The following is a 13134-nucleotide window of genomic DNA, read 5'->3' as shown; positions in this document are numbered from 1 at the left end:
CTTTCAAATGCAGGAATAGGGCAGACTGATTTTTAAAAACAGCTACAATGACAACAAATTAGAGAAATCAAAATATTCTACAGGAACATGCAGATTTCAGAGCGGTCTTTTCCTAGACATGCAGGGAGAGAGAGACATGATGCAAGTGATGTGGTTAAATTAGGTCATAGCATGAGCTTCAGTGGGGATTGCTAGTAAATAATTTGCACAGTGCACAGGAGAGCTTCCTTCCTTAATTATTTCCACCTGGTAGCAGGCTATTGTCAGACTGGGGACCTCTCTGCCCCTCGAGCAGCACTCAATGAGAAATATACAATGTGTTGTAAGTAGGTAGTGTTTGGATAATAGCTAATTCTATCTGGCTTCATTTTATAAATCTGTTTGGAAAAGGGGCAGAGCACCATTCTCCTTCAGGAATACATGTTTTCCCCTCACCGTCTCACCTGGGAGACTGGTTTTCTGGGTTTCTGTTTTTGTGTTGCTGCTTCTGCTACTATAAGAGCCATGGTGTGATTTGAAATGCCAGTGTAAAAATATGAAGCGTTACATCACGCAGTTAGAGCACTGTCACCTCTTTATTTTAGGAAAAAAAAAGGTACCGAAAGCTTGTTATAAGTGTGCTGCCTTACTAGGAGACAAAGTAAAAAAGTCCTTTCTTACACTCTTGATTTATATAATAGGAAGGGAATGAAAATACTAATTTTATTTTTGCCTTGCCTAAGAAAAAAGAGGGAGGAAAGGGCATGCCTATGATGTGTAACCACTACTGTATCTACTTATTCTCTCATCTAATGGAGCTGTTGAATTGCTCAAAAATTGAGTCCAATTTCAGTAGCTGCAGATTAAAGTGTGAAAGCCCCCTTCTTTTAATCTTCTTGTAATCTGTGCCTCTTTAAAGTGTACTTAATTTATTCCTTCATAGTGAAGGACTTAGAAAAAAGTGAAAATTCATAAGGAATCAACTGAAATGTGCTGTTTCTGGGCCAGTATACAGTATAGGATTACTGCAGACTTCCTGTTTACACCCATTTTAGATTCACAGTCTCATTTAATTTCTCTGTAATGATCGTTCTTTAATTAGATTAACAGTTATATTTGCAGATGGACTTCAGAATCAAAAATGCAAAACTAAATTACAGTGATTAAAAACTTACTAGCAATGAGACTTCTGGGCCTCTAGACTTGTTAATAAATGCAATCATAATACACTGGTTACTGACAGCCTATTGCTTGTGTTGGACAGATAGCTTTGTCATGATTGAACACACGCGCTTGCCTGTATGCATGCTTGCAGTATCTGACATGAACCAGGAGACAGAAGAATGTGTACCACTGGGAAAGTATTATCCGCCTGGGCTCAGTTGGCTTCCAGGAGCTGCTTGGTTTTAGTTGTGGAATATTAAACAGAGTGAATCTGCCTCAGTATGTTGGAAGGAGGTTGAGTATTTCATTAAAACCTAATTTGGTTTTCATGGGGAAATACTGGAGTCTGTGGTAATTATCGTACTTGTAAGATGGGGAGAAAGATGCTTGGATGAAATCTAGCAAACAAGTCTTGTCAGTGCTTGTTTAGAAACTCCTTTCTGAATCATTTTGAAGAAAATTTGCATGATTGTAGTGGACCCATAAAACCTTTTGCAACAATTATCCAGTAATACCACCATATAATCAGCTGGAGATAGTATGTAGACTTCTTCCAAACCTTTTGGCTTTTTCATTGCTGTTTATGACCTTTTCATGCCCTTCCTTTGCTTAGGGAGGGCCTGAGGTAACCTGTTGGTTCTCCATGGAAGATATTGGAAAGACTGGTAGGCTAAGAAGGAGGCAGGGATGTGGGCAATTTGGCATAAGGATAAGATTCTGTTGTGTTAGATCAGATCCTACATCTTTGGAAACAGGCAAGATGTAAGGGCCAAAATCTTGGAAGGTGTATAAATTGATTCTATTGAAGTGTGGCGTGAATGCGCTCTGTACGTTTCTGGTTTGTGATCTAATTTAAGAATTGAATTGAACCCATGAAACTGGCATGCTAAATATTGAAACGCTTGACAGATTTAGCAAAAGAAAGGAAAAAACAGGGAAATGGAAGAGTAAGTAGTGCCAAGTGCACTCAGAAGTTTCAGTACTTTACTCTTTATTTCAAGTATTAGAATAGGAAGTTCAGTCTTGAGCTGTTATGAAAATGGAACTTGTACTTTGCAGGTGATATTACTGGGAAAGTTTTGGATTTATAAATGACAGCTTGAGACTAATAGAAAAATATTAAAATCTGAAGTAAAAGCACAGGCATTCTTGATGGGGAGAGGTGGAAAGTGTGAGAACGCTGAGATAATGCATTTTCTGTTTCAAGCTTATGAATGTGGCTAGCAGCTGCTTTTTGCCCTTACATGTTTGTTTTCAACTGATGAGGTTCCCATCTTGAGAATTTTTAATTGTATGCTCGTTTCTCATTGGACGTGGTTTCTCTGTACGGTATAAGAAGTGTGGCATATCTCCTCCACCATGGTGGCAGAAATAAAATTGCATCGGAACAATCAGACATTGTGAAGGGAGCTGTTTCTGAAGTCTCAGTGCATGAGACACAGCTGTTTCTCAACCATATGTTATCAAAACAGCTACAGGCTTCAGTAATGCTGTATGGGAAAGAAAGAATTGCCACTGAATTACTGTTCCAAAGAGGAATAAAATCTAAGTGAACACCCCTCTTCAAAGAAGTTGACGTAGAGCTTGATTGCCTTTTGAGTTAATTTCATAGCTCCAAACTCACCTTTTTTTTTTTTCATTCTGCAACATTTGCCCAAGGAAAAACTATTAAATGTGCAATGACCACTTTCAAAGAGATGTTCCTGGACTAGACAGTCTGTTCTGTCTCAGTGTGTCTTTGTGTGTTTGTGCTCCTGCATTTATAAAAACTGATCTCAGAAGTTTAGTGTGGTTCTTAAAGTGCCTGTCATAATAACTTGATTTGTTACTTGCTATCAAGGCTGAAAGTAGCTTTGTCAGTATGCTCACGATGTTAATTTTAAAACACCCTGATGATACTTTTTGAATGACTTAAAGATAATTTAATAATTATTAAACACATTTTCTATGCTACTTAAAAGCTACGTTGACTAAGCTAAAAGATGAGGAAAACAATAAAAATGCTACAGAAACATACATTTGAACACCGCCTGATATTGTTTTAAACAGTGATAATTCTTCACCTGCAGTGCATCCGTTTCCTGCATTTCAATAACTTTTGCTTTGATCTTTTCATGAACATCTGAACCCAGCTTGCAACCAAGCAATCTTTTCAAATGTATTGCCATGCTGTGCGTGCATTTCTGTATTGTGATACTGTTGCCTCCAGTAATTTTGCTAAAGCCATACTTCCATATCTAATGCTGTTGGTTAGTAATTTAACCAATCTTCTCTATAAATGTGATCTTTTTGTTTCCACTTCACTGGCATTTTGTGAAGCGGTGCAATTGCATGGCCTACTTAATTTTATGGTTTATGGACAATCACTCTTCAAAGGATTTGGGAATCCATCTACCAATTAGATAACATCTACTTCACCATTACTCTCACATAATTGTGTATAATAACATAAAACTGAGACTCCTAAAGCAATTTGATTATTCGTTCAGATAAAAAGTCTTACCATAAATCCTTGTCGACAATGAAATGGAAGCAGTGTGGTTTTAACAGCTGAGGTGAAAGCCCAGCAGCTCTAGCATTCTATCAGATCATGCTATTAATGTTTTTTTCCCATAAGGGAAGTCCTATAGAGTACCAAATGGCTTTTGATCTTTTGTTTTTGGGGGCAAAAAGAACAAAAAACACCATCCCTAACACTTCTTATAAAGGCATTGACCTTGTATCTCTTCATAGGTAAAAGCATTGTTATCCTCTTCTGGAAAATACATCTGTAAGGGGAAAATGGGATTTGTAGTAAGACACTGGCCTTGAAGCTGCGGGTGTAGGCAGGGTATGCTGCAGAGGAGGTGGGGATTGGCAAAGTGCTATAAGTTTCCCTGTCCTGCAGTGAAGAAGAAAGATTGCAGCATAGCATGAGAAATGCACTTGACCTTAAAGGTGTTCATGCTGTTACAGAGCAAGACAAATATGCCCTTTTTGATGTAAGCATCTTATCTTGAACTTTTAAGTTTCACAGCTGGGGGGAAGGGGAGGAAGCTGCATGTGATTGCTTAATTAATTAACAGAAAATGTAATTGTGACTTGTATCCTTGATTTATCATTGAGTGCTAATAGTGAGTGACAGCCTGAGGAGTGCTCTAACAACCATAGCCTGTCTCAAGCTTCACAGCTGGGCTTCGGCTTGTCTTTAGCATCTGTGTCACTTATGTTGGGTGGATGCCCAGGTTGTCAAAAATGTTGGTGACTATTCTCTGTGTCTTCACTGCAGTGTCAGAAATTGAACGAGAGATCAGGAGGCTGGCCCAGCTTTCTGGTCTCTCCTGTTCTACGCTTTTGGCAACTGGGCACACCCTGGATTTCACCTGCAGTCCCTGATCCCTCCTGACAGAAGAGGTGTACCTACATTAGCAGTTTTAAGTCCTACCTGCTGCCTCCTGCAAGTGAGGTGGGACAGAAGAAGACAACCTGAGAGGGATAAAGCACTTTGTAAAACAAATTGAGTAGAGAAAACTCCCCAGAGAATGAAACTATTTGCAGGCCATGATGAAAACTTCAACATTTGCATAATTACATTAACATGTGTAAATTGAATTCATTTCTTTCCTCACACTGAGAGGAGCTGGTTTTAAATATTCTGTGAAAATTTTGTATAATATTTCATAGTGGAAGAAGTTTTTTAGAGCATGTAATTGAGCTGGATTCATGGATTAACAGGTTAAAAGTGATTTCCATTTGTGTTTTTTTGTTCCGTATAAATCTCCACTTTTCTGTGCTCTCTTGAGTACTCTTACCGCGTTAAGGGCAAAGCCTTTATTTCACCTGACATCGGAACTGCTTTCCCAGTGAAAGCAGTTTCTAGTAATAAAGAGTCATTCCTTCTTTGGTAAGAATATTACTTAATTGAATATTCTGTCTGCAATTCCTAATTCATGCTTTCAGGTGACCTCCAGGTATGCTTCCAATCATACTGTCATTACAGAAGAGTGCTTTATGACCAAAGACAAAGAGAACGTTTCTGTGTTCCCAGGTTAGTTACCTAAGATAATATAATTTGTGTCGCTTAAGTCTCAGTGTCCTTGACGTGTGATGGTAGCATTTTCTTCCAATTTTGTTTTGTTTTGCAAGAATGTTAATTGATTTACTCATGCTTTGTGAAATGTTGCTATGCATATATTCATTCCATACTGTGTATCTGTTAAAAAGAGAGCTTCTGCTATTTTGACAATGTGTAAAATCGATTTGAATTTGCATCTGTAGTATTTCAGTGGCTAGTACGAACAACTTGAATGCGAGGAGCTAATCTGTTTTTGTTCTGAAATGGGAAAAAAACAGCCTTTTGTGATAGAAAACCTGATATATCAGAATAGTTGCTTTTGAATATCTTGTAGAGCTGCATGAGCCCAACTTAATTATTATGCAGATTTTATCAGAAAAAAAATGTTAACCTTCTTTGTGCAGAAAGCTTTGTATAGAGGATTTTTTTGTTTGTTTGTTTGTTTTTAGCAAAGGTTTATATTCCACTGCCCATCATGCTAGATTACCTTGGATTATTCTGAGTTAGGCACAGAAGCACGGAGACAAGCCTTGGAAATCCATAGTTTCACAATTATTTCAAATACAGCTTTGAAATGAAATGGTAAGTTTTAGTTTAGGAAGTGCATCGAAGGTTGATATGCTTAAATGGATCTTGGAGCTCCCGAACTTAGATGTTTGGGGAGAAGTATTTGCCAGTGATTAAAAAGTTAACCCTTGTCAGAGTTTTGCATTGCAAACTGAATCTTTGCCAGTATGTGGCTTTGCTGCTGTTCTGTGTGGAATTATCTGAAAATGCCTTGCTAGGAATTGGTGTGATGCAGTGTCTCAGCCATCCTTTGGAAGCAGTACTTACTAAGTTAATAATATTGTTGGTGAGGAGAAATAACATGCTATCAGGAAATAACTGGAGAAAAGTATATGGTATGCCATATACAAATTGTAGGGGAAGGCAAATTCTTGGCAAGAAATTTAGGAATGTTTCCATTTAAGACTATAAAGATCCAGTTTCTTTTTTTCTTTTCTTTTTTTTTTTTTCTTTCCCTGCAAGAGGATAAAGAAGCACTTGATTCTCAACATTGCTGGATGTTTTGTCCTGTTTTGTAAAGTGAAGACTGTCGCTATTGACTTTAAATTGGTGGACATAAGATCTTGCCTCTCACGAGTGTAGTACTCAAGATACTGTGTACTTTACTTATTAATCACAGTTAGAAGTTCATATCAAATAAACCAGCAAATGAGAAGATAAGGCTGTGCTTAAAAATGGACTAAAATGATTGTAGACTCATTTATCTGACTGCTTTAGTACATACTGCATTGAAGTGCATAATGAATAACTGCATCATGGTTCATGTAGGGTTTAACATTCTTAGGTTAGACTTATCGAAAGCATTAAAAGAATGAATAACTTTCCCATGTATAAGTCATAAGGATAAGCAGAACGTTAAGCAGAAGTGGATTATGTTGCACCCATTAGAGGCTAATCTACAAAAGATAGCAGCACACTTCTCCTGGAGGTTTATATAGGTACTCCTTCAGTTAGCACAGGTTCTATGCTGGAATCTTCAGGCTTCAAATCCTAAGCATAAATTAATTGAATTTGGAATTGCTACATGAGAAAAATGGAATAATGTGATGTTTTCTCTGTTTTTGCACTAGCGAAAACAAAATCAGGTGCAAAAAAAAAAAAAAAAACCAGTGATTTCTATATTGATTTTATATATTTGTTCTTGCCTTTTAATTTTGTACTGAGTGAAAAAGATCTGATGAACTTGTTTTGTACAAGCTTGGAGCATAATGGAGGCACTTGTATGGTAGAATTTGGAAAGAAGAGAAAGCACATTAAATGTGTGAATGGGATGTTTACTGTTTTTTGAATTGCATTAAGAGAGCAGTGGAGTACCTATAGTAATGTATTTTCATCTCCACGTTGAATTAGGATGTTAGGACTTCTCATTAGTGACCTTTCTGTTGTGCTTTGTGTTTTGGTTATGCTTCATCTAGATCCAGATTTTGGTCCTGATTTTCATGTTACTGTATACTGCTGTACAGAACCATTCCTTAAGTGTATTGAAAGAATGAAAGGACTGAGTGCTTTATTTCTTAATGGTATTCCTTAACATTTTTAGGCAGTCCCTACTACTAAGAGAAAGTAACAAAACAAAACAAAAAAAAAGGCTTGAATTTGTTTATGATCTCTACAAGAGACTTTACAGATCAATTCTCAGAAACGCAGGTATCTTCCACTAGCTGTTATATTGAACTTGTCTTTGGAAAGAACAACAAACATCAGTTTGCTTGGACTGATCACTTGGCTATTTGATGTTGAGGTTTTCTTCATTTTGGAATTTACTTGGTTGCTTTTTTCTTCTTGCTATTGTGAAATAGTCTGAACTAGGATTAGTTATGAACCAGGCTGCAAAGACCTTATATGTTTCCAGTCCTTAAAAAAAAGATGGCTCTGTTGACTCTGCTCTCCATCTCTTGTTTTCACCCATGGTCTGTGTATTCTTTGGGTTTCCAGTAAGAATCACACCTTACAGAAGAGAATTTATTTAACCTTTTTCATGAAACTCTGAACTTCTGGCTGTGTGTAAATATATATCCCTGGACTTTAACCTACCCGGGGTAATATCTGTCTGAAAATTACCAGGGAAAAAAAAAATCTGTTGTTCATTGAATCTGTTTTTGATGGTAATAAAAAGTGAATAATTACATTGAAATAAACAAAAGCTTTAAGCAGTCAAATTACATTAAAAGTTAATCAGGAAGAGTAATGTTTTCCCTGCGTTCTGCTTCTGATTTTTGCATCTAAGCATTAGCATGATATGAAGTTGTGGGTTTTAACCTAGTTAAACCATTTTGTTTCATACGATCCATTTTTCCTTTGTTAGGTAAATGAGCAAAATGACTCCTGATCAAGTTTCTAATATTCTCTCTATAAACAAGTTCTGTATTTGAATTATTGCAGACTTCACTAGAGTGCCTGAGACTGCATTGATATTTTGATAACATGGAGGTGCTTATAGTCTGATTAACACATACTGCACTTTTCATTCTTTCCTGCTGAGAATAAAAATCTGGGGCTAATAAAATGTTTCCTGACCTTGAATGGGAGGGTGTAGTGTTTTCTTTCCTGATTTAAAAAAAATAAAAAATAAAAAACAAAACAAAACAAAAAAAAACACACAAAAAGAATGCTGGTTTTTGTTGCATTAAAATTTGACAGGAATAGTAAGGGATAAAAATGGTGAGAAATTATGCACAATAAATTTGGCCCTAGATAGCTTTTTTTTTCTTCATAATTTAGCTAGTTTTTGCAGTCCATGCAGAAGTTAGTTTTGATTCTTTCTTCCTTTCCACAGTATAGCTGAGAAAATCAGAAGTACTTTTGCTTTAAAGAGAGCTTCTATCTAAAATTAGTACTTAAACTAGTTAATTAAAGATTATTTAGGATGATTATTTTTTGTATTTGCAGCGATTAGGAATTCTTTTCAGCTTTTTAGCAGAGGTAGGTAGAGGAAAAAAAGAGTAGGAAATCAAACATATATGGTTTTAACAATTTGCCAGTATATTGACATATACTGACTTTTATCTAAGAAATAGTCTGAAAATTGCTTTGCTTTTTTTCCCCCCCACTATCATTTCTGAAATACTTTTTGATTTAGCGAAGCTTTCAGCTCTTCTGAAGTGTATGTTGTTAAACTGCTTTGCTTTAGAGCCTGCAATGACAGCATAATGACAGTCTGTGTTCAATGGAGGTAGAATCAGGACATGTTGATTCTCTTACAGATTCAGGTGAAATGCCCAGCTGGAAACATTTCAGTTAGTAGATACTTAGCTTTTTATAATAACTGAAGGAAAAGTAGAATCTCACTGAGCTCTTTCCTCCTGATTCCTCAGTAGCAACAACTGTCTTAGTGTAGTTGAAGTCCCCTAATAAAAAAGCGATCTTCTCAGGTGCAAGTGGCAACAGATGGGATGCAGAAGCAACTTGATCTGGGAAACTGCTCCTCTGATTATTTTTTTGCCCCTCACTGGCATCCGCCTCTTTGAAGAGCTGCCTCCAGATTTTGTCAGGAGTCCCATTTGGGCTCCATTCAAATCTGATCAAATAAAGATGAAAGCAAAATGTTTTTTTGCTGTACTAGATGTTCCTTCTGAATGTATTTGTCTGCAGTGGTTGGCACACAGTGTTTGTCAGGAAACTGTCCTTAAAATGGTACTTGTGCTGAGCTTTTGTCATCTTCTAGCACAGTGTAACTTGGGTTTTCTGTAGCTATCCTTGAACTCCTGTATGGAAGATGGGAAGGATCTTCCATGAGTTGTGAAACAGTAAGTCTTTCCCAGCCCTAAAAAAATAGATTTGTGCCACAGTCACCATTTAAAGACAACAGAAAAAACATCTAAGTTGTTATAGCCCTACGGCAATACTAGAAGTGGGAGGTGGTGAACACTGAAGAGTGATACTGCAAGATATTTATTTCTTTTTTTCTGATGTGTTGGAGAGGATGGCTTCTGGCCAACTCAGGTGATGTTTGTTTTCTGTGGGTTAAGGAGTGCAGGACAAGAGGAGGAGCTCCAGAAGGAACCCTTTGTTCCCAGTGTCCTCTGGCATTTAAGGTTATGGAGAGTACGTCTACACCGGAGATGATAACTGAGCAGGAACTATGGCTTTTTTGTCACTATATTGTTGTTAGAGTTGATGGAGGAAGAGAGGAGTAAAAAGTGTTTTCCTCCTAGGGAGGATGTTTTTCCCACATGAACCTGTGAATACAACAGCAGGGAAATAGAGGCTGTAGAACTTTATGAGCTATGTTTCATGAACAGAAAGAAGAGATTTGTAGGTGCCGCTGCAGTTATACTAATATACAATTATCAGCTGAGGCAATCTGCTAAAACGTTGTTACTCCACTCCCAGTTACCAGCTATCAGCGGTTTGGCTGTCAGCTTCTGCCAGTAAATAATTGTAAGTAGCTTGGTTGTTCTTTCTGAGGTGAATGTGGTTGCAGCAGTGTCCTGCTTATTTTTAAATAAATAGTTGAATTTCTGAAGGGGAGAGGAACGTTTACCAAGAATTTCAAAAAGATTGTGCTAAATGTCATCAGCTGCTTGTGCCTAGAAAGTGGAGGAATTACAGAGTTTGCTATGGGTAGTGCAAACACAGTTCTGGCTAGTTTTGCTAAGGTGAGAATCAATACATTTTTGGAGCTCTGAAATGGATAAGTATTTCCCATGTAAAAGTTGGGAGGGTCAATCACATGCACATTATTTTAGATAATCACACAGTTGCTAGCCCACTTCTACTGTACTTATCGGGAAGCCTTTGTTGGTGGTCTCACACATAAAACCCCAGCTTTCCTTGCTTTTTCATAATCTGACACAGTTGATCCTTTTATTAGCATGCTACTGTAATACTTCCTCCCTCCCCTAGACTGATTCATGTGCTTAACGATATGTCTTTGAAAACAAACTTGCCATAATTTTTCAAATCATTGTGTTATGATTTGTGGCTCTTGAAATTTTGATCTCTTGTGTGTAGAAAAGTACTTAAGTAGGTTGGTACTCTTTCAAATAGCCATGCTTATTTTTGTTTTGTTATAGAATCACAGAATGGCCCAGGTTGGAAAGGACCTCATGGATCATCAAGCTCCAACCCCCCTGCAGCATGTAGGGCCACCAACCTCCACGTTTAATATTACATCAGGCTGCCCAGGGCCCCATCCAATCTGGCCTTGAACACCTACAGGGACGGGGCATCCACAACCTCTCTGGACAGCCTGTTAGAGCACCTTACCACTCTCATAGTAAAGAACTTCCTCCTGACATCCAACCGAAATCCTCCCTCCTTCAACTTAAAGCCATTTTTCCTTGTCCTGCTATTATCTACCCTTCCAAAAAGTTGGCTCTCCTCCTGTGTGTAGGCTCCCTTTAGGTACTGGAAGACTGCTTTTGTGCTCTTCAAATAGAGTTCTTAGCAGATTAGTAGTTCTTGAAAATCCAGCCCATGATTTCTTGATTGAGTTTACTCTATGTTTGCCTATCACCTACCTTTCAACTGTGATTTTGAAATAAATGGTGTTGGGATGGAAGTCACTTTCTCAAAACATAGTACAGCTTTTAAGATCCTCTGAAGTGGTTAAGTGGTTTAAAACATTGTGCAGAGAAGATGATTGTTTTTCTCATGTAGATATACATAAAGTATAGTACATAAAGTAAAAGTAGCAATTTTTTCTTTGCAATGTTCACAGAACAGTATCAGAGAATTTGATGTACTTTAAAACCAAACGTGCAGAAGAACAAAAATATAAAGGAAGGCTTTGATACAAAAGGAAACTTCATGTTCTTACACGAGTGGGCAGAAAGAGCGCTCTGAACTTTATCTAGTAGGGATTTACACCTGATAGAGAGCCTGGGTGTATTTGGAAGGACAGAAGTACATTGTTGTCTTTGGCATGGCTAATAAGCCTGGTAACAGCATGACTGTTTTCACGGGATAATGCCTTTAGGCTTTAGGCAAAGCACTGTGGACGATGTGAGAATAACTGGCCCTGAGAGACACCAAAGAAAGCTGGAGCCTGTCAGACAGGCTTCAGTATCCCAATTCAGCTGATCCGCAGTGAATCCCAGCAGAAGTTATGGTACTTTATAACTCATGTAACAAGAATTTAGGATCCAGTGTTGCTGCTTATTTCTTCTCTGAAGTGGTGCGTTGACATTTACGTTGTTTCTTTTGTGTACAGATGTGACTCTCTGGGGCTAAGGGAAAAGCTGACAGTAAGATATGAGTATATACTGTTTATTATGTCTTTGGTTCTGACATCTTTCGGGAATCTTATTTAACCCTTATGAACTTTTAGAAGGAGAATTTGTCATGTGAAAGATGTATTTAATTTTAGAAATTCAGCTGTGTGATTGCATTAGCCATATTAATGTTTGTGCGGTTGTAATATATCATGATTTTAACAATAATGGTCTTGCACAGCTTGGGGCTGCAGATTTTAATCTCACAGTACTGCTCGGAAATAAAGCCACATAAAATGATTAGCTGAATTTTTTATACGTTCATTAACCATCAGACCAGAGCCAGCATTCCCCTCTGCTGGGTGAGCACCCTGTTCCTCAGGCGTATCGCTGAGCAGTCCTGCAAGCTCTGCTCCTTCTTTTTTTAGTGCTTCTCTGACTTTGCATGTGTAGTATGTTTTGACAGTGGTTTCCACAGGAAAGGCTCTGACTCCTGGAAAGCCTTTGAAGCTGGCAGCTTTGCGAGTAGGATGAGAGTCTGTGTTCCTGGCCTGGAAAGAAAGCCTTGTGGCCTGGCCAGCAACTGAGAAGCAGGTACCAGGGCCTGCAGAACCCTTGTCTGCTTAATGGTGTCCGGGCACTTTCCATGGGAGCTTCTGGAAGGCTTGATTTGTTTTGTGAACCAAAGGAGTGAAGCATGAGATTTAATTTATCTCACAATTTACATTTATCAAAAGTGAGAAGGAGTCTCTTAGTCTTCTGAGAGCCGTAAAGTGTTCTGCACGGAATGCAAACGAACAACAGGTCAGGTGAACCTTTTCAAGTAAACCTAACATTAAATTCACCCTCGCTTGCACTAGTGATGATCTTTTATTAAATACATCTTCTCCTTTACTCAGAGACCTGTATGGGGCTACTTCTACCCTCTGTTTCACGTGATCTTATATGTTTGCACATATATTCCATATATTCCACCACTACTTCCTCTTCACCTCTGAGCTAAGACAAAGTGATAATCCACTTATGTACCTTCGCAGGGACCCTGTGCAGGTAACACAGTGGTTCCAGTTGCCTTGACAGCTGACACTTAAAATGCATTCTTTCATACTAGAATGACAACAATATGAGAGTAATATTAATAATTAAAGTCTCTCTGAAACAGTGTTTTGAAATTGATTTCAGCTCACATCCATTTACGATAACGGTGCTGAGACA

General features: G+C 37.9%; 1 protein-coding gene across 1 annotated transcript in view; it reads left to right on the top strand.

Moving 5' to 3' along the window:
- Nucleotides 1-13134, top strand: part of TMTC2 (transmembrane O-mannosyltransferase targeting cadherins 2) — a gene marked incomplete at both ends in the record, with an annotated part of 231443 nt that overhangs the window by 25541 nt on the left and 192768 nt on the right. The gene's annotated exons all lie outside the window — the stretch shown is intronic.

The sequence above is a fragment of the Tetrao urogallus genome (genome assembly GCF_951394365.1).
Source record: "Tetrao urogallus genome assembly, chromosome: 1".
Taxonomy (NCBI): domain Eukaryota; kingdom Metazoa; phylum Chordata; class Aves; order Galliformes; family Phasianidae; genus Tetrao; species Tetrao urogallus.
The sequence above is the reverse complement of the archived record's forward strand: the minus strand, read 5'-3'. Positions and strand labels throughout refer to the sequence as shown.